The 27,280-nt window shown below is 45.0% G+C and overlaps 1 protein-coding gene across 2 annotated transcripts in view; it reads left to right on the top strand.

The window, feature by feature from the left end:
* The first annotated feature begins 2,208 nt into the window (after positions 1–2,208).
* The window catches only part of HPCAL1 (hippocalcin like 1), a 180,420-nt gene continuing 155,348 nt past the window's right edge, over positions 2,209–27,280 (top strand). For both annotated transcript variants that reach the window (XM_040427470.1, XM_040427471.1), the window contains exon 1: positions 2,209–2,698. The gene's annotated coding sequence lies outside the window, so the exon portion shown is untranslated. The remainder of the gene's footprint in view (positions 2,699–27,280) is intronic.

Here is a 27,280-nt window from a genome sequence, read left to right as displayed (position 1 = left end):
GACGGGGGCGTTGCTCCGGCACAGTACGGCAGTTCGCGGTGAGAGGCCGCCGGACTAAAAAGTCAGACATGCAGTACTTTTAGTCCGGCGGCCTTTCGCCGTGCACTGCCGAGCTGCGCCGGAGCTCCACCCTCGTCCCCATTATAGTTAATGGGGATGGAGCGGCGGTCCGGCGGCACGGCGAAATAGCGGAAGGACGGATCCGACAGGGTGAACAGCCTGTCGAATCCGTCTTGCCGCAAGTGGGAAAGTCCACAAAAGCTAAACAAGTGTGCATGGTGGGAGATATAGCTTCACTATAGCTGGAGTGCCAAAGGTCTCTGATCCCTGCCTTCGGCTTCATTCGCACATTTGTGTCCATGATGACATCCGTGACAAGATGATCAGTGGTTCATCCGTGAAGATGTCTGTGTATCTGTTTTTTGCCCTTCATGTGTCATCAGTATTCCATGGACACTTGTAGTGCCCTGTAGCAGGGATACTTTGAAGTCTGGACGTTTGTGGACATTTGCCCCTGTTTTTTGTGATATATATTTATTTGCACTGTATTTTCATGGCACTGTGGAAAGGGTTAATGAATACTTAAAAACTTTTGGGACTTTCTAGCTAATGAGAAGCTAGTAATTTTCAAAAGGGTTAAAGATGAGTATATTTTGAAGGGAAAAGGCCAAACTTGTTTACCACCAAAACGAGACAGACTGACCTTTTGAATGCTTGGTTTAGCTATGTTGTTATATCGGAAAACCTGTTTTTGTCTGGAAAAACTGCCATTAAGTATCATTGAAGCTCTAATTCAAGTCTATGAAAAACGGGAGTTGTAACATTGTAAATCTTTGTGCTGGGTTTCTCCACTCCACCCCTCCGACTAGAAGGGTCTATAGTTCAGCTATAAATGGTATATAAGGAGAGAAGTCTGAGACCCTAGTGTTCTGCAGTTAGGGACCAGTGCTTGGAGGGGAAGACTCTGCCAGTCTGCATGAGTGACCAGAAGAAAAAACTGACATGGGGAAGCTGAGCCACAGACCATGGGTCACCAGCCTTGTGACCAAGGAGCCATCCGGACTACTGAGCTACAGAAAGTGGGCGCATTGCACCCGCATGATAAAAACTGAACATTGGAATGCAATCGCAGTCAGAACTGACTGCAATTGCGTACCTACTTGCACGATTTTCCCTGATCGCAGACGCAACGCATCCGGACCTAATCTGGACATGCTCGTCTGCAAGGGGCCTTACAAAAAGATTGTCATGTACTATATCAGGAATAAGTAACCTCCGGCACTCCAGCTGTTCTGAAACTACCGCTCCCATAATCCTCCTTTCTCTTCTACTTTTGTTCTTATACTACCTGCACTGCCTGCGCAAAAGTACACAGGGACTGCAGGTAGTATAAGTACATAGGTGATGCTAGGAGTAGTAGTACCTAGGTACTACTACTCCTAGCATCACCTATGTACTTATAACATACAGTTCCTATGTCTAAGTACATAGGAGCTGCTTATATTTAATGTAACAACAACAACTCACCTTTCAATGGCGTCCCTCCTTCTCCCTCGCAGTCTGGAGCAAAAAGACAAACAGGAAATCAGCTCCTCCTATATCCCGCGCATGCGCAGACCGGAGATCCGGATCCGTCAATTCAGCAATATACGGAACACTTTGCAATGGATCCGGCACTAATGTAAGTCAATGGGAATTAATGTCATTCCGGCAAGTGTTCCGGAATTTTGTACGGAGACAAAACTGCAGCATGCTGCAAAAAGCCGGACAGTGACTGAACTGAAGACATCCTGATGCATCCTGAACGGATTTCTCTCCATTCCGAATGCATGGGGATAAAACTGATCAGTTCTTTTCCGGTATTGAGCCCCTAGGACGGAACTCTATGCCGGAAAGGAATAACGCTAGTGTGAAAGTACCCTAAGACTTTTCGACTCTTTTTCACCTATCAATGACGGTTCTGCCCGCGGTGACCCGCCCGCCCTGATGACTCCCTGCACTATTCCTGCAGGTTACATACATACAAGATGCAACATGTAACATCAGCCTCTTCTTGTTCCAATGTTTCACAGGCAATGTGATATTTCACTAGGGGGCGCTGCCTCCAGTAACCAGAGCACTCAGTATCACTCCCATCCTCCGTCCACTCCCCTGCAGCTCCACCTTCTACTACTTACTCAGTGGAATGCACCAAGCCTAATCTCTACCAGAGAAGCACACTTACAAGAATCAGGAACTGACTCCAGTGCAACCAATGGTCGCTGGAGATCCCCGAGCCTAACTCTTCCTATGTCATATGCAAAACACCTAAGGAGCCCTTTAACAGCCTTCCTCCAGCCCAGCCGCCCCCCTCCTGGCAGCATGGTGTGCTCTATTGTAATATTACATTAGTGCTGCTGCTGGCTCTCTCCTCCTCACTATGCAAAGTGCCCCCAGCCTGGGCTCACTATGGTGATTGACAGCAGCCAGCCAGGGGTAAAGCTCCCTCTCTGAACTTTGTATCACTCTCATCATTGCCGCTGTCTTATTGTCTGGACGCCTACGCCCAGCATCTGATTTCCTCCATCTGCCCCCCGATGAGGAGGACATTTGATCGATGTCTCGGGGCTGTCGGTGTGGCTCACGTCTGCGGAAGCGACCCAGATACTGAGCAAAGTAGCGAGAAGTAACTCGAAGGGAGAAGAGGCGCAGACATCTGGTAAGTGCTGGGTGATGCCGATGGGCAACATGTACTGTATACACTCTGCATAGGTTTTATTGTTTTGTGAAGGGTTAACCCAACCCAGTTTGTAACTCTTGGCTGTGGTCTGCGGCGATGTGGAAAGGGGTTAATGGGGCATATTGGGTTCCGCTTGGGGTTGTTTGCCACCTGTCGCCACACACCTGGGAACCCACTTTAGCTGGTGCCAGCGGTGTGAGCCGTACTAGGCAGCAGTGTGCACAGGAAGGGGTTAAGCAGCTTCCCGGTTTAGGCTGCTCTTTGACGGGAAGGGTTAATAGGGGTATTCAGGAATCCCCTTTTATGCATGCCAAGTATTGACATGGCAAAGGGTTTTCCAGGAAAGTCCCTTCCCCGTCGCTTTCGGCTGCAGTGCTCCACTGAGAAAGGAAGGGTTAATAGAGCACATTCTATGCACAGGACTCGTAACATCTGTCACCGAAGTTACTCCTAGCCATCCTGATATTACGTTCTACGGTATAATATCAATCGTATGGGTCAATACACCGGGTGTTCAGATGCAGGACAGAAAGGGTTAACGGCGCATACCTTATCTGGCAAGGCTATAATGTACGAGCGGCGTGGCGTCTGTCACAATCGTGGACACTATCCCCCCCCCCCCCCCCAAATAATTGCATCTCTTTTGCTATAGACGTAGGCTAGTTAACACTTTATTATTTTTCTGCTTAAGTATATGAAGGGTTAATTGTATCCTTTAGAGCGTGTTACTTTTTAACAGACAGGTTTATAGGTAATTCATCTGTCCCCGGTGACGTGGACTTGCCCATCAGCGATTAAACCACCATCGCCGCTCGACCCAGTGAAATGTTTAATCTGCAGCAGCAGAGAAAGAGTTAACCAGTCACCTCTGTTCTGTGACTTGGTGCAGGGCAGCGGAAGGGTTAATGTGATCCTTGGAATGTGTACGGTCCCATTCATTTCCGGGTGTACCAAAAAACAACAACTCCCAACTCTATGGAACTTGAATTATTCACGATGAAGGAGATAGAGTTAACCCTAACCTGACTGTATGTTCCTCTGCCTGGCGCAGCCTGTCGTCCTGATCATTTCTAAGGAGCCTCTGGAAACGCAGTACCTGGAAGTGGCAGTCCATTATTCTCTACGGGTGCCTGCGGAGCGCCAGCGCAGGTATGTGCGCCCTGGGAGGTACATACAGTGCCCCCTAGACAATGTGGAGCATCTTTTTAAAAAAATGATCAAGGAGTGTACAGCATATCCTGTAGTTATGCCACGCTGCCCCCTCCACATCCTGGCACCTTGGAAGAGCTCCTGCACACAAACATATTTTCTTTCCGTGTCCCTTACGTTTTTATTTGCGAACTGTATGTGAAACCATTCATTTCAATGGGTCCCCAAAAAAAAAAACGTAAGTTACTCCGTGTGCGTTCTGTTTCCGTATGTCCGTTCTGCCAAAAAATAGAACATGTCCTATTATTATTGTCCGCATTACGGACCAGGACAGTACTGTTCTATCAGGGGCCGGCTGTTCCGTTCCACAAAATACGGAATGCACACGGACGTCATCAGTATTATTTTGCGGGCTTAAAAAAAAAAAACGGAAATAACTCTGTGTGCATTCCGTGTCCGTATGTCCATTCCCCCCAAAAATAGAACAAGCCCTATTCTTGTCCATTTTGTGGACGAGGACAGGCATTGTTACAATGGATCCGCAAAAAAAATGGATGTAACAGGGATGGATGTCATCCTTTTTTTTGCGGATCCGTATTTTGAGGACTGCAAACACCTACCTTTCACTGTATATCGGCACCTAACTCTGCATGTGTTACTTGCGGATTTGGCCCAAATTTCGCCCTTTGCATTGCAAATCCACACAAGCAATTGACACGCTGTGAATATCAAAATCCGCGCTGAAGGTCAATTTCCGCACCGTGTACACGTGATTTTTGAAAATCTCATCTACTTCGCTGGTGCTGTATTAGGGCTCGTGTGATTATTATTATTTTTTTCCCACTTTTTTTTTGTTGTTGTTGTTGTTGTTGTTGCTCAGATGCAGACCCATTCACTTCGATGGGGCTGCAAAAGATGCAGACAGCGCGCCCCGGTTCTGTCCGCATTCGTATGTCCGTTGCATGGCCCTGCATTTCTTGTCCGTTTTGCGGGCAAGGATAGGAAATTTCTGCAGAGGGCGGGACATACCGCTGTAGTATGCAGCGTGTGAATGTACCCCGATGGCATATCCAAACAGGAGAGGTCCACTGCATATCTGCAGGAGAAAAATCCACGTCCGCACAGGGAGAATACTCTACGCCAGGGACCAGCAACCTCCGGCACTCCAGATGTTCGGAAACTACAACTCCCAGAAACCTCCATTCACTTCTATGAGAGTTACAAGAACGGCCAAGTAAGTGTGCATGCTGGGAGTTGTAGTTTCACAACAGCTGGAGTGCTGAAGGTTGCCTATCCCTGCTCTTTGCCGTGGATTGTGGGCAAAAAATCCTCTGCGTTGCCCGCAAAGTGGAGGAGATTTTAAGAAGTTGGATCCACGCGCTGTGATAAAAAGTCACACCAGAAACTGACCCTCAGTGCGCACTTTAAATCTGCACCATATGGATTTGTGCCGCGGAGCTCCACTGCAGATTTCACCCTTTGCCATGGGTAGAGTGAAATCTGCAGCAGAATTTCCGCTGAGTAATAGCGGCAACATCCGCGGTGGTAATTCCGCCATACCACATATGGTGTGTGGATTACGTTGCAGAATTTATAGCTGGGGATTTTGCTCATGCAAATTTGTGATTTTATTATCCGCAGCATACAGAATCGGACTGGCCCACCACAGTACCAGAGGATCCTCCGGTGGGCCCAGGCTCTCCTACCATAGTGGCCCCCAAACATCTGGACGTGCCTTTGCAGCCGGTCACTTGCCACTGGGGTCTATTTGTTGGAATCAAAACCTATTAGACTTTATTGATGGGGGGTTGGGCCCGAGAATAATTTCCTCTGGTGGGCCCAAGGAACCCCAGTCCGACGCTGGCAGCGTATACGCCACCTCTGAACATACCCTTAGGCCTCATGCACACGGCCGTTCGAGCACTGGGCGACCGCGTTGCTGCCGAAACGGATCCAGACCCATCCAACTTGAATGGGTCCGTGATCCGTCTGCATCGCAAAAAAATAAATAGAACAAGCACGGAGAGAAACCCCATGGAAGCACTCCGTAGTGCTTCCGTGGGATTCAGTGCCTCCATTCCGTACCGCACCTTCCGGATTGCGGACTCATTCAAGTGAATGGGTCCGCAGCCATGATGCGGTGAGCACATGCCCGGTGCCCGGCATATTGCGGACCCGCTGCTTGGGGGCCGCAATACGGGCCATGTCCGGCAGCGGCCGTGTGCATGATGCCTAAGGCTCCATTCACACGTCCACAATTTCGTTCCGCATTTTGCGCGAAGGAATTGCGGACCCATTCACTCCTAAGGGGCAACGCGATGTGCTGCCCGGACATGGAATTGCGGATGCGCACTTCCGGGTCCGCACTTCCGTTCCGCAAAAAAATAGAACAATTGCGGACAAAAACAGGCATATTCTATTAGTGCCGACAATGTGCGGTTCGCAAAATGCGGAACGCACATTGCCTCTTTCCGTGTTTTGCGGATCCGTGGATCCGCAAAACACGTTGCGGACGTGTGAATGGAGCCTTAATCTGGCATTCAACAGTCCAGAGGAACGGGCTAAAAAATGCCAAACTTTAGCCACCCATACTGAATAAAGCAGTGGTCTGCAATCCGTGGCTTTCCAGATGTCATCAGGCAAGAACCCCCATCATGGCCAGGGGTGCAGAGGTAGCGGTGGTCACATTAGAAGACACCACTATTATAAATCGTACATGGTCAATGAGGGCCCTTACAGATTTTGCCTTGGTGCCCAAATAATAAAATCCTCTATTTACAATAGTGGCAGAGCACCTTGTCCCCAGAGTTTACACTCTATATTATACGGAGGTCTATGTACAGGATATTATCATGTATAGATTCGGGTAATGTCCTGTAAGTAGGTGATTAGATACCGATTATGAGATCCAGAAGCTTCCTCGTGTGACGTTCATCGCCTCCTTCTGCTTAACCCTTGCCCTCTGGAGAATATTTAGTAGTCACTGATTTGTTAATGTTTAACCCTTTCGGGGGAGGTTGTGGCTGCAGGTGATAATGGCTCCCTCCCTATTCTTGCAGTACACGGAGAAGGTTCTGGAGGTGCCAGGGTTTATTATAAGGAAGACTTATCTGCGCTTGACCTCCTGCCCCCTTGTAGTGTGCGGCTTATTACAGAACCGTCTATGAAGCAGAATGCCGGTAATCCTTCAGGGCACGGAAAAGGAAAGCGTTCCCCGTCAAGAAGAATACATGGAATATACCCGGCATTAGAAAATACAAGTTCTTCTACATAAACTGTCAGGTTCCCACAGGTGGACACCACAAGATAAGGCCTCCTGCACACGACAGTGTGGCTTTTTCAGTGTTTTGCGGTCCGTTTTAAACGGATCCGTTTTTTATTTCAGTAGTCTTTCCGTTTTGCCATTCCGTTTTTCCGTTTGGTCTTCGTTTTCTGCGGATCGGAAACGGAAGCATGGCATGTACAGTAATTACATAAAAAAATTGGGCTGGGCATAAAATTTTCAATAGATGGTTCCGCAAAAACGCAACAGATACGGAAGACGGTCCCATTGACTTGAATGGAGCCACGGAACGGGCAATAATAGGACATGTTCTATCTTTGAACGAAAATACAGAAACGGAATGCATACGGAGTACATTCCGTTTTTTTTTTTTTTTTTGCAGACCCATTGAAATGAATGGTTCCGTACAAAAATCGGACCGTAAACAGAAAACAAAACGTTCGTGTTCAGAAGACCTAAGGCCTCTTGCACACGACCATGTGGCTTTTTCAGTATTTTGCAGTACGCAAAAAACGGATCCACAAAAAATACGGATGACATCCGTGTGCATTCCGTTTTTTGCGGAATGGAACACCTGGCCCCTCATAGAACAGTCATATCCTTTATGCGGACAATAATAGGACATGTTCTATCTTTGAACGAAAATACGTAAGGCATATGGAGTACCTTCCGTGTTTTTTTGCGGATCCATTGAAAAGAATGGTTTACAGGAACGCAAAAAACGGAACGTAAACAGAAAAAAAAATCGTGACCCACAGGAGACCCAGTGAAATGGAACTCATCATGTGCAATGAGCAGGACACTGGGTCAGTGGGGATGCTATGCAGTGGGTCGGTTTATATGTGTAATAGTTCGTGACGCCAATTGCAGTTTGCGCAGGGACTGTAGCAGGGCCCTTTAAGATGGTATAGCTCATGTACCAGGTGAGGAATGCCAGAGGGGGATAATGTCTCTGTGTAGCAGATATGGTAGAACGGTGTCTCCTACCTGTAGTACGGCTGGACTCCTGTATCCCGGCTCACATGCAATAAATTGAGTGTTGTTAGTAGGCGTAATGGAGTAATGGAGGAATGATGGAAATCCACACAGATAATAGGGTCCAACTTGTCTTTACTTGGTGATGTGCAGCTTTGATCCATACAAGTACAGCAATAGTCTAGGATCCCAGCAGGTAGTGGCAATATGTGGCCGGAATTTATATCTATTCTGCTTCTTATACATATGCCTATTAGAATCTGGCAGGTATCTATCTTCTGCTCTGTCTGAGGTCTGCTTAGTTTGGGTCTGACTAGCTGGTGAGGTACTTATCTTCTCTTTGGATCTGTACTTACAAGACTGCTCGCAGGAAATGGTGTTGTCTTCCTGGAGATCTTTAGTGCTGTATATGGCTGCTTTCTTTGTCCACAGCTGAGGTAGATGACTCAGGCTGGGAAGAGTGATCCTGGGCCTCAGCCAAGGCTTGGATCCTAGGTTGGGATCCCTGTTTCTGGGAGCTCCTACCAACACAGCCTTCCCCAAGGAGGGGGCTGGTACACACTGGATCTAACTGGTTTCTTCCCTCCCTATGAGGCAGGATGTGGGAACATTCCACACCTCCTCAAAGAGGGGGGAGCTAGATTGGAATGAACTATTCCAAACTATATACTAAACTAGCTCTGATCTGCTACATATTGCTGCCACCTGCTGGCGGACAGGGAAATTACAGCAAATACATAATACAGGCCTGGAAAGTACATATGATGAAAATGCACAGCTGATGACAATACATAAACACCTAACATGTTGTAGCAGGGGGAAAAGAGTTTAGTGACATACTCTGGGATGTTACACATGTACTGTAGGATCTGGCCAAAACCACAACATAGATCGGACCGTCTATCTGAATAGGTCCAAAGTTCTTCGCAGATTAATTTCCTAATATAGTAGTGATACACCGGCGCTTGCACTGAGTTAAACTGACGCAGCGGTACCGCAACGGTATCGCCACCGTTGGATATCAAATAAATGATGTATGCAATATATATGTAGGTACTGCGCGACTTGTACTCCCTATTGCTTTCTTAATCAGAATGGCACCATGAAGATACGCAGTGGTTATAACAGGGACTTACAGTTTGGTTGTGATGTCTTAATCCTAGATGTTCCTCTGTGGGCACTGTTCTTCTGCGTCTTTCCAGTTCTTTTCTTTTTTCTTTTTTCTTTTGTTTTTGGTGCCGTCCGGGATGAGGAAAGGTTTGGGGAGCTGGGCCCTAATAGTAACAACTGTTTTTAATAAAATTGTTTCTTGAGCTTGCCCCGGCCGGTGGCACAGCTCGTGGTTTAAAAGAAGCCGCTTGTTCGCGCTCGATCGGAGCGCTGCGTGACGTCACGACAGTGGCTACGGTGGACCAGGAGGACCAAAGTTTTCTCCAACGCGTTTCGATTAGTTCGCTAATCTTCGTCAGGGACGAAGATTAGCGAACTAATCGAAACGCGTTGGAGAAAACTTTGGTCCTCCTGGTCCACCGTAGCCACTGTCGTGACGTCACGCAGCGCTCCGATCGAGCGCGAACAAGCGGCTTCTTTTAAACCACGAGCTGTGCCACCGGCCGGGGCAAGCTCAAGAAACAATTTTATTAAAAACAGTTGTTACTATTAGGGCCCAGCTCCCCAAACCTTTCCTCATCCCGGACGGCACCAAAAACAAAAGAAAAAAGAAAAGAACTGGAAAGACGCAGAAGAACAGTGCCCACAGAGGAACATCTAGGATTAAGACATCACAACCAAACTGTAAGTCCCTGTTATAACCACTGCGTATCTTCATGGTGCCATTCTGATTAAGAAAGCAATAGGGAGTACAAGTCGCGCAGTACCTACATATATAATTTCCTAATATACCTTTAGAGTGAGCAGCTCTACTGTTATAGAGCTCCAAATCCCCAGCATAGACAGGGTTAAAGGGGTTGTCCCCTATCCATAGAATGGTGTCTGATCAGAGGAGGTCCAGCCTCTGGGACATCCGCCAATCATTAGAACGGGGTCCTGTGCCACCCAACTGAATGAAGCAGCAGACACACACGCCCCATAGAGCAGAGTGGTGCGGCGCACATGAGTAACTGCAACTCTATTCAAACAGGGGAGCATGGGCCCCCATTCTCATGATCATCAGAGGGGCCCCATCGTTCAGGAAGGGATAAGTTGTTGCAGTGGAACAACCCCTTTAAATGATAAAATTCTGATTGTCTGCCACTAGGGGAGCTTGAAGGGGTTGTCCAGGATTTTGATATTGTTAGCCTATCCTCAGGACTCCCGGAGGTACAAGGTAACAGCTGATCTGTGGGGTGAGGAATCCCCACTTATCTGATAATGATCAAAATCCTGAACAACCCCTTTAAAAGCTATGCGCATACTGCTTTGTTACTGAGTTTAATGGTGGGTAAGCTAGCATACAATTAATCTGCTGTAAACCACCATCATCTTCTCCTGTGGGAATAGTTTGGGCCACCTGGTACATGGTAATATTACGACGGAGGTGTCCCAACATGTCTACTTTTCGTTGTTTTCTTGGCATCAACAGTCGTGTTCTCATCAGTGGGCGGAACCGATCCCTTGAGTGTATAACAAGACATCGCATAATTTATCATCGCCTCCTCCTAACACCTCAGAGGATGGAGCAATATGTTTTTGTGATGGATCCCTGAAAAGCACTCATTGTCACCAGTAGACCCATAGTATTTATTCTGTAAGGGGCTGCCGGTTTTTGACGACATGGCCGACCTTAGACTACATTCAGACGACCGTACGTGTTTTGCGGTATGTAAATTGCAGATCCGCAAAACACGGATACTGCATTTTGTGGAACGCACAGAGACAGCTCTCTATAGAAATGACTATGCTTGTCCGCGATTGTCGACAAGAATAGGACATGCTCTATTTTTTTGCGGGGCCGCGGATCAGATCTACAGATGCAGACAGCACATGGCTGTTTTGCGGCCCCTTTGAAATGAATGGGTCTGCACCCGTTTCGCAAACCCAGAAATACGGTAGTTTGAATGGACCCTTAAAAGGATTATCCCATGAGTAATATAAAAAATGAAGATCAGACATCATACAGTACAGGACAAACCTAAAACCAGCCCTGTACCTCACATGGATCCAGAGATCTCCCCGTTCATTGCTCTGCTAGAATTATATCAAGCTGGCAGCTCAAGGGGAGTGTCTTTTCTGCTGTAGCTCAGGGGGCGTGTCCAGGCTCTCCCTATCACAGCTCAGGAGGCGTGTCTTTTCTGCTGTAGCTCAGGGGGCGTGTCTCAGCTCTCCCTATCACAGCTCAGGGGGCGTGTCCTTTCTGCTGCAGCTCTCTCCCTGTCACAGCTCAGGAGGCAGTTAAAGGATGAAACTGAGCATATGTCGCCACGTCGGTGAGCTGTACAAAGTAATAAGAAAAAAAGCAACCAGCAGGTGGCGCTATACAGATACATTTTATTGAATAACTCAGCGGCTATGCAAAATTTTTAATTACATGCAATTACACAAGTATTCAGATACAGGTGCTGGTTTTAAACACTGTAGAATAATTTTCGTGGGACAACCCCTTTAAGGCCCCCATACACTGTCTAGTGTGTGTGTGTGGTGAGCCACCGACTTTCCCCCCAAGAGATAATGTCAAGCAAGAAGTGAATCTTTTCACCCAATACTTTTATTCTCCTTGGAAATAAAACACCGCCAGAGGTGCCTGAGAGCAAACTGAACGCGTAGGTGTATGGCTGAGTCTGGAGAGGATCGCTGTTAGCCGTACGATCATTTGGCCAACACCTTCTGAATGGGTATGGCAGCCTTTAGGCCCTATTCTATTCTTTATGTCCTAGAGGCGGAAAAGCTAAATTTAAACTATGATGGAGACTACTGACTTAGAGCTCATGCACACGAGTGTGTTGCACGAGTACCGGCCAAACTCATGCTGTTTGCTGATGACTTGAATGGGTCCATAATTTACAAGATACGTTCTGCACTGCAAAAAATAGAACCTGTTCTAATTTTTTGTCGTGCAGAGGCACGGATCGAGATCCCATGGAAGCACTTTTTAGTGTTTCCGATCTGTGACTCTGCGCTGTATCTTATGGCTTGCGAGCCCATTCAAGTCAATGTGTTTGCAGTCCGCAGTACGGGCACGGAGCACAGACACTCGTGTGCTTGAGCCCTTATGATCCCTGCATGCTGCACTATTTTTCCTTACATATATGATGGAATCTGCGACATACTGTAGGCTCCTCTGCAGATGTGAACAGAGGCTTAGGGTGATTGGTGTCCTGCACAGTACCTCCTTCTATGTTCCCATTGTCTGATAACTGTGGGTCCCAGCGCACCTACACTGAGAACGGAGCGGTTAGAACGGTGGCTGGAGGACCCCAGGTTTCCCGGGGTCTGGCCACTGCCAAGCGCTCTCCCCATGCAAGTGAATGGGAGCGCACTGCGCTTGCACGCCCACCAATGCCATTCATTTCTAAGGGGCTTGGCTATTTTCAGCAGCCCGTTAGAAATGAATGAAGGGCAGCTGCACAGTGCGTCCTCCACCACCTTTCTCCGCTCCGTTCTCGGTGTAGCTGCGGGTCCCAGAGATGGGACTTGCACCTATCATACAATGATAGCGTATCCTAATGATATACCCCCATTGTCTGTGATGGGAAAACCCTGTGATGGGATGTCAATTTATGTTGCAGATGTCTACCACGGATTTAATCTTTTGCAATGCAGAGGGTGATGTCTGCTGCAATTTAGTCACATCTGTGATCGTTTTTGTCCCAAAATTTCACCACTTGGCAGGGATTTTTTTTTTAATATAAAATGCTTTTTGAGGAAACTATATTACCATCCAAAGGTTATTCCATCATGAAATAAAGATTAGTTTTTTTAATTACCGTATGTAGAATAAGGCTGTATATGTTTAATTTTTTTGGTAAATAAATTCCATTAATCCATTCACAATGTCATGCTCTTCCAGAGGTTTTTTTAAGATTATTGGGCAGTTTCTCTGCCTACAAGATATTATCACAGATGCTTGGTTTACTTTTGCAGTTCTGAAAACTGAATTTGGCTCAGCAGAGATCACATGCCTCTTCTTCACAGCAAAAATGTTATAAAATGAACAGAGTTGAGAAAAAGACCTTAATCCTAACTTCTACAAAGCTAATCAAACTAATATGAAAAGTTGTTATTCTAAAAATCTTCATCTACTTGCATATTATAAGTTATACCAGCAATAATTAGTCTTTATGTAGAAAACTATGATTTAAATCAAGCCTTACTGACTAGTGATTTAAATCGTGATTTAAATCAAATCCATAGTGTGGATTTTGATGCTGCGGGATACCGGCGGATCTGCTGTGGACTTGCCACGTGCATAAGAGTTCAGGTAGATAATGATTGTGGCGAAAATACCTCACCACTGGGTTTTGGAGGGGTCTGTTTGTCAGCTTCTTGCCTCATGATTATGGCCCATACTAACTTTGAAGGAGAAGACAGACCGGCCGCACAGCTTAAGGCCTCTTTCACACTACAGTATGTCCATTTCAGTGTTTTGCGTTCCGTTTTTAACGGATCCGTTGTTCCGTTTTTTGGTTCCGTTGTGTTTCCGTTTCCGTTCCGTTGTTCCGTTCCGTTTTTCCGTATGGCATATACAGTATACAGTAATTACATTGGAAAAATTGGGCTGGCCATAACATTTTCAATAGATGGTTCAGAAAAAACGGAACGGAAACGGAAGACATACGGATGCAGTTCCGTATGTAATCCGTTTTTTTTTGCGGACCCATTGACTTGAATGGAGCCACGGACCGTGATTTGCGGACAAACATAGGACATGTTCTATCTTTCCACGGAACGGAAAAACGGAAATACGGAAACGGAATGCCTACGGAACACATTCCGTTTTTTTGCGGACCCATTGAAATGAATGGTTCCGTATACGGACCGCAAAAAACGGACCGCAAAACGGAAAAAAAAAACGGTAGTGTGAAAGAGGCCTAAATCTGTGGAACTGTTTTGGGCAGGAAAGCCATGCTTGCGGTCGGCCAAATGTGACTTCCATGGAATTCGGGAACCCTTGCTCAGATCTGGGTGATTTTTGGATATGTTGTTCACCCAGATCAGAGCAATCAATGGATGTATACATTATGGGGATATGTGGGGTTTTGAGGTGTTTTCTGTGTTTTGGAAAAAATGTGTGTTTTCTGTCTGTGAGTGATTAAGTTAGTCTATTATGTTGGGTAATTGTATCACAGGCAGAGCCCAATGTGTTTTGGTAATTGTATTTAGTTGATTGCGTTAAAGAAAATGCCAGTGTGTTTGTTAATTGCGTCACAGACAATGCCATTGTGGTTGTTGAATAGGGTTAGTTTTGTGTTTAAACTGTACAGGATTGGCTGCTATGTCATGTCCTCAGTATGTCATGTGTATATAAGTCAATGCTGTGTGTTCAATAAAGAGTTCCTGTTTTACCTTCAACATAGAGCCTCGTCTCATGTGTTTGGGGATTGCTATACGCTGAAGATTTGCTATACTCCCCTGGCTATAACCCCTAGCTCTTGTAAGAGCTGTTCCTGTTCCTTGTTCCTGTGGTGGTATCAGTGTCGAGCGGAGTGCTTGGAGTCCTCGGGAGGCACTGGGAGCATCCATCAACGGAGGTACCCAGTCAGGGTGCCAGGAGATCCTTTACAATGATCACATGGATCCAACATGTTGAAAACTGTTCTGTGCTGACGCTTTGAGTCCAGTGCCAGTTGTGATGGTAAAAGGATAAATCAGGAATGTGAAGAGGGTAAAACATCCTCCTCCATCCTGCTAATGACGGGATTATTGAGGAATAGTCATTCATGTCCCAGCATGCAGCTAATGGAGACCATTCACTCCATGAACACTTTAAGATTTCTCTAGTGATTAACTCTGAGCTCCAAACTCTACAGACCAGGGATAATGAAGAGTCCTCGTTAGGCAATTATACATGCATCATGGTGACTGCTGCTCGCCTTGAGATGAGATGCCCTTGTTTTCCCCTGTCCGCCATTTATGAAGTGCTAATTGGAAAAGTGACTTTTATTGAATGAAAAAAGATTGAGATTCCTCAGTGATTGATACCTTTTTATGGATTACTGAAAAGATGATAACAAAATTGCAAGCTTTCGAGGCTACTTAGGCTGGTTTCACACGGGCGTTGCGGGAAAAGGTGCGGGGGCGTTGCGGGAACATGCGCGATTTTTCCGAGCGAGTGCAAAACATTGTAATGCGTTTTGCACGCGCATGAGAAAAATCGGCATGTTTGGTACCCAAACGCGAACTTCTTCACAGAAGTTCGGGTTTGGGTTAGGTGTTCTGTAGATTGTATTATTTTCCCTTATAACATGGTTATAAGGGAAAATAATAGCATTCTTATACAGAATGCATAGTACAATAGGGCTGGAGGGGTTAAAAAAAATAAAAAAAATAATTTAACTCGCCTTAATCCACTTGATCGCGCAGCCCGGCTTCTCTTCTGTCTTCTTCTTTGCTGTGCACAGGAATAGGACCTTTGATGACGTCACTGTGCTCATCACATGGTCCAATCACATGGTTCATCACCATGGTGAGGGACCATGTGATTGGATAATGTGATGTGACGTCACCACAGGTCCTTAGCCGGCAGCTCAACATTACAGAAGAAGACAGAGATCGGCAACTACGCGATCAAGTGGACTCGGTGAGTTAATTATTATTATTTTTTTAACCCCTCCATCACTATTTTACTTTACAAGTGATGCGTGAAAATCACCACTCGTGTGCACAGCCCCATAGAAATGAATGGGTCCGGATTCAGTTAAACTCATTGCACCCGTGCTGAAAACTCGCCCGTGTGAAAGGGGCTTTAGGCCTCTTCAGACGCCTGATGAAGAGGTCCAAGTAGCCTCGAAAGCTTGCAATTGTGTCATCATCTTTTCAGTTATCCATAATAAGGTATCAACCGCTGAGGAATCTCAATCTTTTCTCATCTTATATTTACTGGCTAAAACAGTAAAAATATATATTTGACTTTTGTGTTTTCAGTATCCAGACTTTTACATGTTAATGCTCATGGCTGTTTTATGTTTAGGGCGGCACATTGCAACAACTAAAAAACCACCCAAGGCCAACATCTACATGGAGCTTGTAGGTTCTTCCTGTGCTTACATTGGTTTCTTCTGGGTAGTGATAGGTTATAGTTCTTGCGGTTACACGCACTTTGATTAATTCTTATGTACTGTACACATAATTTTCTAATTTTAGATGAATTCCAGTATTATATTGTCATTTCTATTACATCATCTACGGCAGGGATGGCCAACCTGGGGCTGTCCGGCTGTTGCAAAACTACAACTCCCAGCATGCCCAGACTGCCTACAGCTAGCTATTAGCCTACAGCAGGGCATGGTGGGAGTTGTAGTTTTACAACAGCTGGAGAGCCGCAGGTTGGCCATGCCTGATCTCCGGCATTCCTGAAATGCTGTTTGACGAGTGAACATATGTTGTTTTCTTTGGATGGTTACGTGCTACCATTTGAGGCTTCAGTCTTTGTACATCATGATTTTTTTTTTCGTCGGATTTATCTACATTCCTTTTATATCATGTGGAAAACTTGGAATGCACTGCCAGCTATTAAGATGCGTTTGCCTTGGGGAATGGCTTAAGTTTAAAGGGGGTTTTCTATGGTATTTAACAGATCTGGACATGCAGTTGCTTACCTCATGTACATCTTTACCATGTTTTTTTTTTCAACTTGGACCCATTTTCACCATGTAATCCAATCCCTCCGGTTTCTTACATCCTGTATGTAGCACTTCCTGTTGCTATATTGAACCAATCCCATGATGCACTTCTCCTTCCTCTGCCACAGCTCCAGCACCGCCCCTAACAACTCCCAGCTAGTTTATAGCTCCTCCCACCAGCTAAATACATAGACACTCCCCTATCACTGCCCCGCCCATGGACATGACATCACAGGAAATAGGAAAGAGCTGCATGGACATGGTCATGTGACGACAGCCCAAAACAGAAGATAGGAGCAATAAAGTTAAAAGAAACATTACAAAATTACATAAATTATTATTTTAAAGGATGTTGATACAATCAGGAAATCCTTTTAAAATGTCAGTACAGCTGCGCTGTGGTTTACATACCTAGCTTGAGGGTGCAGGAGAAGAGTCAGGCTTTGTCCTTATCTGATAAGAATCTTCATGTTTTCATTCCTACACAGTTTTCTTCAGGTTCTGTAGTTTACTTGGAATCTCCAAGAATATACCAGTGATTAGAAGTATGTCAATGTCCAGTTTTCTATGTAATTTTTCATTCCAGCATTTTGTACTGATTAATAATTTATTTTTAAGCAGATGAAACTCCATCTTTCTAATACACTGCTCCATATTCCCTGCATCGAAGGAGATTTATCAAGCCAGGCGTTTCCTCTTGTGTACTGGAGTGAGATACGCGTAATTTATTAAGAAGCATCCTTAGTCTTAAAGGAGTTGATTTAAAATGGCTGCCGGCAACCTGTCCTAGAATGTGAGCAGGACTGGTTGCCACCACTTGAAGAACTGCCTAGAAGAAGGGTGTGGGGACATGGCCTCAGTACACTGCTCTACAATAGATGGTAATGATATGATCCTGCCTATGATATGCTATCATGGCTGAGCAGCCTGACAGGACCACTCACCAATGTGTAGTATAAGCAAGTGCCACAGCATAGTGTGTAGTAAGGTCACACTCCCTCACCCCCCTAGGCAGCTCTGCAAATGATGGCAACCAGTCCTCCTCACACTGTAGGAAGGGTTGGCGGCAGCTATTTAAAATCATTCCTGGAGAACTTTAATGAAATAGATGAATCTATGGCCCTCCATGCGCCAGAAAGTCAAATCGCTAGTTTCTGGCATATATTATCTTAAATTTGGTGGATCATGGGAAACCCACCCCCTCTACCTAAGCCTTGACCCATTTCTCACCACTTTAGACAAACGACAAGAAGTAAAAAAGTCACAAATTACGACTCAAGAATGGCGTGCCACACATTGCAATTTTTTAGGCCAGAAAAGTGTCAAACGGTTTAGAGAGTGCTCCATTGAGTTAAATGAATTTTAAGATTTTTGGGGAAGCAGACAGGGAATACAAAGCAAACAAAAAAGATAATTTACCTTCTAAATGTCCCCCCGTTCCAGCCAGGTGCTGACTGAGAACTTAAAGTGGCCCTGGAAAAAATACTAAAATTGGCGCCGTTTTGTAGTCGGGCCAAATTGATTGAAGCAGGGCCAGCAATACCATATTGTGGCACATTATACCACCCCAACAGAGCCAAATACCACAGTCCATCACAAAATACTGTCAGCAGCACAAAATACATCTCCAAAAACTTCCACAGACCGGCCATGAGGAGGGCTCAAGTGCCCCCCACTGAGCATCGGCCCACCAGGAGAGTTCCCTGTAAGGTCTATGGCCAATCCGCCCCTGGTTCCAGCACTGCGGGTAAGCCCGAAAGACTTCCGAATTCATCCTGCTGCTATTGTCAGCAGTCACATCATCAATAAATACAAGAGAACCAGTTCCATTGGCAGCCATACATGCCCACGCCATGACACTACCACCACCATGCTTCACTGATGAGGTGGTATGCTTAGGATCATAAGCAGTTCCTTTTCTTCTCCATACTCTTCTCTTCCCATCACTCTGGTACAAGTTGATCTTGGTCTCATCTGTCCATAGGATGTTGTGAAGGTTTTTTTAGATGTCGTTTGGCAAACTCTAATCTGGCCTTCCTGTTTTTGAGGCTCACCAATGGTTTACATCTTGTGGTGAACCCAATGTATTCGCTCTGGTGAAGTCTTCTCTTGATTGTTGACTTTGACACACATACACCTACCTCCTGGAGAGTGTTCTTGATATGGCCAACTGTTGTGAAGGGTGTTTTCTTCACCAGGAAAAGAATTCTTCGGTCATCCACCACAGTTGTTTTCTGTGGTCTTCCAGGTCTTTTGGTGTTGCTGAGCTCACCGGTGCGTACCTTCTTTTTAAGAATGTTCCAAACAGTTGATTTGGCCTCGCCTAATGTTTTTTCTATCTCTCTGATGGGTTTGTTTTTTCAGCCTAATAATGGCTTGCTTCACTGATAGTGACTGCTCTTTTGATCTCATCTTGAGAGTTGACAGCAACAGATTCCAAATGCAAATAGCAGACTTGAAATGAACTCTGGACCTTTTATCTGCTCATTGTAATTGGGATAATGAGGGAATAACACACACCGGGCCATGGAACAGCTGAGAAGCCAATTGTCCCATTACTTTTGGTTCCTTAACAAGTGGGAGGCACATATGCAAACTGTTGTAATTCCTACACCGTTCACCTGATTTGGATGTAAATACCCTCAAATTAAAGCTGACAGTCTGCAGTTAAAGCACATCTTGTTTGTTTCATTTCAAATCCATTGTGGTGATGTATAGAGCCAGAAATGTTAGAATTGTGTCGATGTCCCAATATTTAAGGACCTGACTGTATATCTATTATTATTTTTTATTATTATTTATTATTAAAGTGCATTCCTTGGCGCTGTAGTTATGAAAGGGGTGTACATACATAATACATAATTAAAAAAAAGTACAATAAACAAGACTTGTTACAAACTGGTACAGAAGAAGAGAGGACCCTACCCACAAGGGCTCACAATCTACAAGGGATGGGGGAAGGATGCAGTGGGTGACGGTCATGACAGTATTGTGGCAGCATTGTTGTTACTGTAGGTCGTAGGCTTGTCTGAACAGGTGGGTTTTCAGTATGGTGCATAGATAAGTAAAGGCAGTATTTTTTTATAAAATATTTGTTAAAGGTTATGGACACCTTCAGGACAACTTTTTATTTTTGCATTTTACTCATTTTGGCCTAAATTTTTTTTTTAACTGGTCCATATTACACTTTGTCAGCAGTTTTTGTAATCAGCTGTTAGCTGTGAAGTCTTATCTCTGATCTCTTGACCTCATAAACACTTATGTCAGCCATATTCTTATCAGCTTCAGTTTAGCTATAATGAGTGTTTGAGGTCATGAGATCGAAGATACAGTAAGGATTCACATGAGCCGTCAGCTGATGGTACATTCAGCAATAGTATAATTTTTTTAACTGCACATATTCCAAAAACTGCTGAAAATATTCAATGAAGACGAAGTGAAAAAATTTTTTTTTGCAAAAAAGAAGTTAAATGCAATAATAAAACATTGCCCCTTGAAGGCATACATAGCCTTTAAATCTAGGAGCCCAGACACGCCCCCTGCCACAATGTGTCCACCCTCAAAATACTTAAAACCCCGCCCCCAGGCCCAGCTAAGCCACGCCCCTGATCTGGTTAGGCCACACACCCTCCCACTCCTGAGCTGACGAGGATTGAAAAAATCAACTTCTCTCAACTGCAGGGGTGTGAGGGAAGGTGACTTTCTCCCTGCAGGTCACGCTCAGACAGCACAGTACTGCTGTCTTAGGCTGCGTTCACACGGGCGAAATGCGGTAGGTGAACGCATTGCACCCACACTGAATCCGGACCCATTCATTTCTATGGGGCTGTTCAGATGAGCGATGATTTTCACGCATCACTTGTGCGTTGCGTGAAAATCGCAGCATGCTCTATATTCTGCGTTTTTCACGCAACGCAGGCCCCATAGAAGTGAATGGGGTTGCGTGAAAATCGCAAGCATCCGCAAGCAAGTGCGGATGCGGTGCGATTTTCACGCATGGTTGCTAGGTGACAGTCTATTCACTATATTATTTTCCCTTATAACATGGTTATAAGGGAAAATAATAGCATTCTGAATACAGAATGCTTAGTAAAATAGCGCTGGGGGGGGTTAAAAAAAATAAACAAATTAACTCACCTTCTCCTCTTGATCGCGTAGTTCCCAGTCTCTTCTGATGAGCTGTCGGCTAAAGGACCTTTGGTGACGTCAGATCACATGGTCCATCACCGTGGTGATGTACCATGTGATTGGAACATGTGATCTGACGTCACCAAAGGTCCTTTAGCCAACAGCTCATCATTAAAGAAGTAAAGAAGAGACCGGGAACTACGCGGAGGAGGTGAGTTAATTTTTATATTTTCTTTTAACCCTCAATTGATCACCTACTATGCATTCTGTATTCAGAATGTATTATTTTCCCTTATAACATGGTTATAAGGGAAAATAATAGCAATCTACAGAACACCGATCCCAAGCCCGAACTTCTGTGAAGAAGTTCGGGTCTGGGTACCACAGTCGGTTTTTTATCACGCGCGTGCAAAAAACATTGCACCCGCGCGATAAAAACTGAACATTGGAACGCAATCGCAGTCAAAACTGACTGCAATTGCATTCCTACTCGTACGGGTTTACCGGGACGCATCCGGACCTAATCCGGACACGCTCGTGTGAACCCAGCCTTAGAGTGAGCTGTTCAAAATTACACGCCCCTGCTCCGGTTAGGCCACGCCCACTCCGCTGACTATGATTGAAAAAATGAAGTTAAAAATCAACTTCCAGGTCCCGCTAAACCACGCCCAGATCTGGTTAGGCCACGCTCCCTCAGCTCCTCAGCCGACAGGGGTTAAAAAAATGAAGGTAAAAATCAAGGATGGTGACTTTCTCCCTGCAGGTCACACTCAGACAGTACAGTGCTGCTGTCTTAGAGTGAGCTGTTCAAAAGGACACGCCCATGATCCAGTAAAGGCCACTGTGGAGGTCACTGTCAAGGGGTGGTATGCTGTGAAAGTCACTGTTAAAGGGGAACCCTGCTGTAAAGGTCAAAGTTAAGGGGGTGGGCTGCTGTGGAGGTCCAATTTTAAGGGACAGGGCACTGTGGGGGGGGTCAGTGTTAAGGGTTGGGGGCTGTGGAGGTCACTGTTTTGGGGGCAGGGTGCTGTAGATATCACAGTTATAGTGGATAGTGTTGATATCTTTCAACAACACACGCAAACATTAAGTTTAATAGATTAAATATGGTCCTTCAGCTAGTATACTATAAATATATACACTTGCAGGTTGGCGACAAACCAGGGGGGAAAAAAAACATGGTGGAATAGTTTTTTATTTTAGTCTCCCCCCCCCAATTGAATAAGAAATGAAATGCTAAAACATATCACCCCAAAATGGTACATTTAGAAATGCAACTTGTCCCGCAAAACAAATAACAAGACCCTGTGTTACTGCCTTGATGCAAAAAAAAAAATAATAATCCACAATGGTGAAAATAAAATAAAAAAATGTCCTAAGGGGTTAAGTTCCATTGCACCATAGTGATAATGAACTGTCACCCAATGACAGCAGCTGGTGGCTGTGTATTAGCCCGATGTCACCCATGTACCCATAAATCAGGAACCCCGTGTACACTTGTTTGTGTAACATTTACACTTTTGAGTTAATGAAGGCGACACGTGGAGATTTCCACGGCTACAGGACAGGGCTATATCTGACATGGGAAATTCAATTATGGCTTTGCCAATAAGCAGACAAAGCCTGCGGCCAGAAGAAGTGTATGAATAGAGCGCTTGTGTCATAGGCCCTGCCGTCTGTGTCCTCTCTGGTACAAACACATCAATTAGACTGTAGTGCTTGGTTGCAATGTGCCGGCTCTGACTACTGCCTTGTTAGCCTGTTGTGTCAATATCTAGGGGGGCTGTCATTATCTGATTCACACTGATTAACTTTTCATAATGTGTTTTGTGAATAATGAGTCCATTACTGAGACCAGACAGGTGCTCCTTAAGGGGCCATGTGTCATGGGCTATGGCAATGCTCAATAACAAGGCTGGGATCACACAACCTGCTATAATTAGTATTTCCAATGTCAAGACCTGTAATACTAATGAACGGAAATTTACCAATTTCCTTTGCACCCATTATAGTTTTAGGCTGGAACAAGCCCTTAAAGGAATGCATCATTCAGACATGTTTTTTTTATTTTTTACCAATTAAAACCAGATAATGATTTATTTTTAGTTTGGATGACACCCAGCGCACTACAGGGGGCATTATACTATACATACGGCCACTACAGTGGGGTGCATTATACATACTGGCACTACAGAGGGAATTATAATACAGGGGGCATTATACTTATAGGCAGGGGCGTTGCTAGGTTAAAACATTCGGGGCCTGGGCCCCTGATGTTTTGTCCTAGGCCCCGAATGTCCTGCCTGACTGCTAGATCCAGCTGTATTGCCATCCTCACGACAGCAATACAATTGAATCTAATGCCCTGCAAGAGCTGAAGGACCTGTGATGACATCACAGTCCATGTGATAAGTTCTTAATGCAGTAGCTGAAAAGGACCTGCGATGATGTCACCATCATGTGACCAGTGCAGGAGCGGACGGCTCAGCAGTAAAGAGAATTCCTGGGAAGAAGCTGTGGTGAGGTTTGCTACATGAGGAGAGGTAAGTGAAGGGAGAGGCAGAGCAATGCTGGGAGTTGTAGTTATTTAACTGGGACTGTATGTTAGGGCTGAAGGGAGTGATATTTACATGGGAATGCATGTTGGAGGTGGCTGGGGCATGGTGATGTTATTTACATGGGACTATACACTCACCTAAAGAGATATTAGGAACACCATACTAATACGGTGTTGGACCCCCTTTTGCCTTCAGAACTGCCTTAATTCTACGTGGCATTGATTCAACAAGGTGCTGATAGCATTCTTTAGAAATGTTGGCCCATATTGATAGGATAGCATCTTGCAGTTGATGGAGATTTGAGGGATGCACATCCAGGGCACAAAGCTCCCGTTCCACCACATCCCAAAGATGCTCTATTGGGTTGAGATCTGGTGACTGTGGGGGACATTTTAGTACAGTGAACTCATTGTCATGTTCAAGAAACCAATTTGAAATGATTCAAGCTTTGTGACATGGGACATTATCCTGCTGGAAGTAGCCATCAGAGGATGGATACATGTTCTCATTCTGTTTACGCCAAATTCGGACTCTACTATTTGAATGTCTCAACAGAAATCGAGACTCATCAGACCAGGCAACATTTTTCCAGTCTTCAACAGTCCAATTTTGGTGAGCTTGTGCAAATTGTAGCCTCTTTTTCCTATTTGTAGTGGAGATGAGTGGTACCCGGTGGGGTCTTCTGCTGTTGTATCCCATCGGCCTCAAGGTTGTGCGTGTTGTGGCTTCACAAATGCTTTGCTGCATACCGCGGTTGTAACGAGTGGTTATTTCAATCAACGTTGCTCTTCTATTAGCTTGAATCAGTCGGCCCATTCTCCTCTGACCTCTAGCATCCACAAGGCATTTTTGCCCACAGGACTGCCGCATACTGGTTGTTTTTCCCTTTTCATACCATTCTTTATAAACCCTAGAAATGGTTGTGCGTGAAAATCCCAGTAACTGAGCAGATTGTGAAATACTCAGACCGGCCCGTCTGGCACCAACAACCATGCCACGCTCAAAATTGCTTAAATCACCTTTCTTTCCCATTCTGACATTCAGTTTGGAGTTCAGGAGATTGTCTTGACCAGGACCACCCCCCTAAATGCATTGAACCAACTGCCATGTGATTGGTTGACTAGATAATTGCATTAATGAGAAATAGAACAGGTGTTCCTAATAATTCTTTAGGTGAGTGTATGTTGAAGGCAGCTGTGGGAGTGAGTGAGATTATTTACATGGGACTGAATGTTGAGGGGTAATGTTATTTATATGGGACTGCATGTTGGAGGTGGTTGGGGAGGGAGTGATTTTATTTTCATTGGACTGTATGTTGAAGGTGTCTGGCGGAGTGATGTTATTTACATGGGACAGAATATTAAGGGGGTGATGGGACTGTACTTTGACGGTGGCTGGGGAGGGGGTGATGTTATTTACGTTGGACTGTATATTGGAGGGGCAGGAGAGATGGTGTGATGGTTTTTACATAACACTGTATTTTGGAGGGGGCTGTAGATGGAGAAGGATGTTATTTACATGGGACTGTATATTGGATGGGGCTGGAGAGATGGTGTGATGGTATTTACATGGGATTCTAAGGCGAAGGGAGGGAAATAAAGTTGCTAATTTCTCCGCTATATTTCTGACACAGGGGTTACTCCAATTTAATCCAAATGTATTGGGTGAGCTGAGGTTTGATTTGCTGGCTGTATTATGTACAGTACAGACCAAAAGTTTGGACACACCTTCTCATTCAAAGAATTTTCTTTATTTTCATGACTATGAAAATTGTAGATTTACACTCAAAACTATGAATTAACACATGTGGAATTATATACATAACAAACAAGTGTGAAACAACGGAAAATATGTCATATTCTAGGTTCTTCAAAGTAGCCACCTTTTGCTTTGATTACTGCTTTGCACACTCTTGGCATTCTCTTCATGAGCTTCAAGATGTAGTCCCCTGAAATGGTTTTCACTTCACAGGTGTGCCCTGTCAGGTTTAATAAGTGGGATTTCTTGCCTTATAAATGGGGTTGGGACCATCAGTTGCGTTGAGGAGAAGTCAGGTGGATACACAGCTGATAGTCCTACTGAATAGACTGTTAGAATTTGTATTATGGCAAGAAAAAAGCAGCTAAGTAAAGAAAAACGAGTGGCCATCATTACTTTAAGAAATGAAGGTCAGTCAGTCAGCCGAAAAATTGGGAAAACTTTGAAAGCAAGGGCTATTTGACCATGAAGGAGAGTGATGGGGTGCTGCGCCAGATGACCTGGCCTCCACAGTCACCGGACCTGAACCAAATCGAGATGGTTTGGGGTGAGCTGGACCGCAGAGTGAAGGCAAAAGGGCCAACAAGTGCTAAGCATCTCTGGGAACTCCTTCAAGACTGTTGGAAGACCATTTCAGGGGACTACCTCTTGAAGCTCATCAAGAGAATGCCAAGAGTGTGCAAAGCAGTAACCAAAGCAAAAGGTGGCTACTTTGAAGAACCTAGAATATGACATATTTTCAGTTGTTTCACACTTGTTTGTTATGTATATAATTCCACATGTGTTTTGATGCCTTCATAGTCATGAAAATAAAGAAAACTCTTGGAATGAGAAGGTGTGTCCAAACTTTTGGTCTGTACTGTATGTGCCAGAGGAAACACCTGGCTGAAGAAATCCTGGTTCCGCCTGCCTAGAAGCAAACACTTGGCATGTTGATTTCTGTTTGCAAAGCTTTGTGAACATCTGAAGACCTGTAGCATATGTAGCATAAACTATTTCACTTGATATGTTCTAGAACTACATGGATCCTGGTCTAGACAAATAAAAGGCATTGATATCTGAAATGATATTGCCTAAACAAATACTGCTGCATACCTCTAATGCCTCAGGAGTGCAGTGACGCACAAAACTATGCCCTTGGCATATTCTGGGGCATAAAACTTTGCAGCCCAATACAGTTGACTGCTGAATTTAAATTTTTCCAGTTCATTGCAGTTCCTGTAGGACAAAGAGGAGAATATTTACTAGGCTAAATGCACCAGATGGCTTCATTTTCACAAACATGCTTTGCACCACATTTAGTACGTCTTTAGGGAAAAGAAACATAGCTTAACTGAAGAGGGGCTTGAAGGGGTTCTTGACCCTTGAGGACCTCTTCTACAGTCCCCACAGCGTGGCCAGACTTGCAGTGGTATTCACACTTAGCTGATCCCTACCAGTGGGTTCCAGCTCCATCGCTGCCCTGCCAGCTCTGCAAGTCCTGGGTCTCTTCATGTCTACATCTGGTTTGATGCAGATCTTGTGACTGCTGCGTCCAGTTATTGACATGTTACCCATGTATCTTGTTATTGGGTCATGTAATGCATGGGTGACATGTCATCACTGCGGCCAGCCATTGGCTGCAGTGGTAACATGATCCACGTCAAACTGGATGTTAATGTAGAGAGAACCAGGGTCTGCAGAGCCAGAACCCAGCAGCGGGGATCGGGGAAGTTCAGCCTTACTGGGAAGTCTGTAGAAATGGTCTCCAGGGGTGAATAACGCCTTTAAGATGTGCAAACTTTTGCGACAATTTTTATGCAAAACTCTGCTGTAAAATAAGCCAAACAATAGATGGTGTAAAGTTAAGCCTAATTCACACGTCAGTGTTTTGGTCAGAGACTGTGTGAAGGCATCAATGTTACAAAGTGGTGGTTGTGGATCTGCCTTGTCT

The sequence above is a fragment of the Bufo bufo genome, chromosome 4 (assembly GCF_905171765.1).
Source record: "Bufo bufo chromosome 4, aBufBuf1.1, whole genome shotgun sequence".
Taxonomy (NCBI): Eukaryota; Metazoa; Chordata; class Amphibia; order Anura; family Bufonidae; genus Bufo; species Bufo bufo.
The sequence above is the reverse complement of the archived record's forward strand: the minus strand, read 5'-3'. Positions and strand labels throughout refer to the sequence as shown.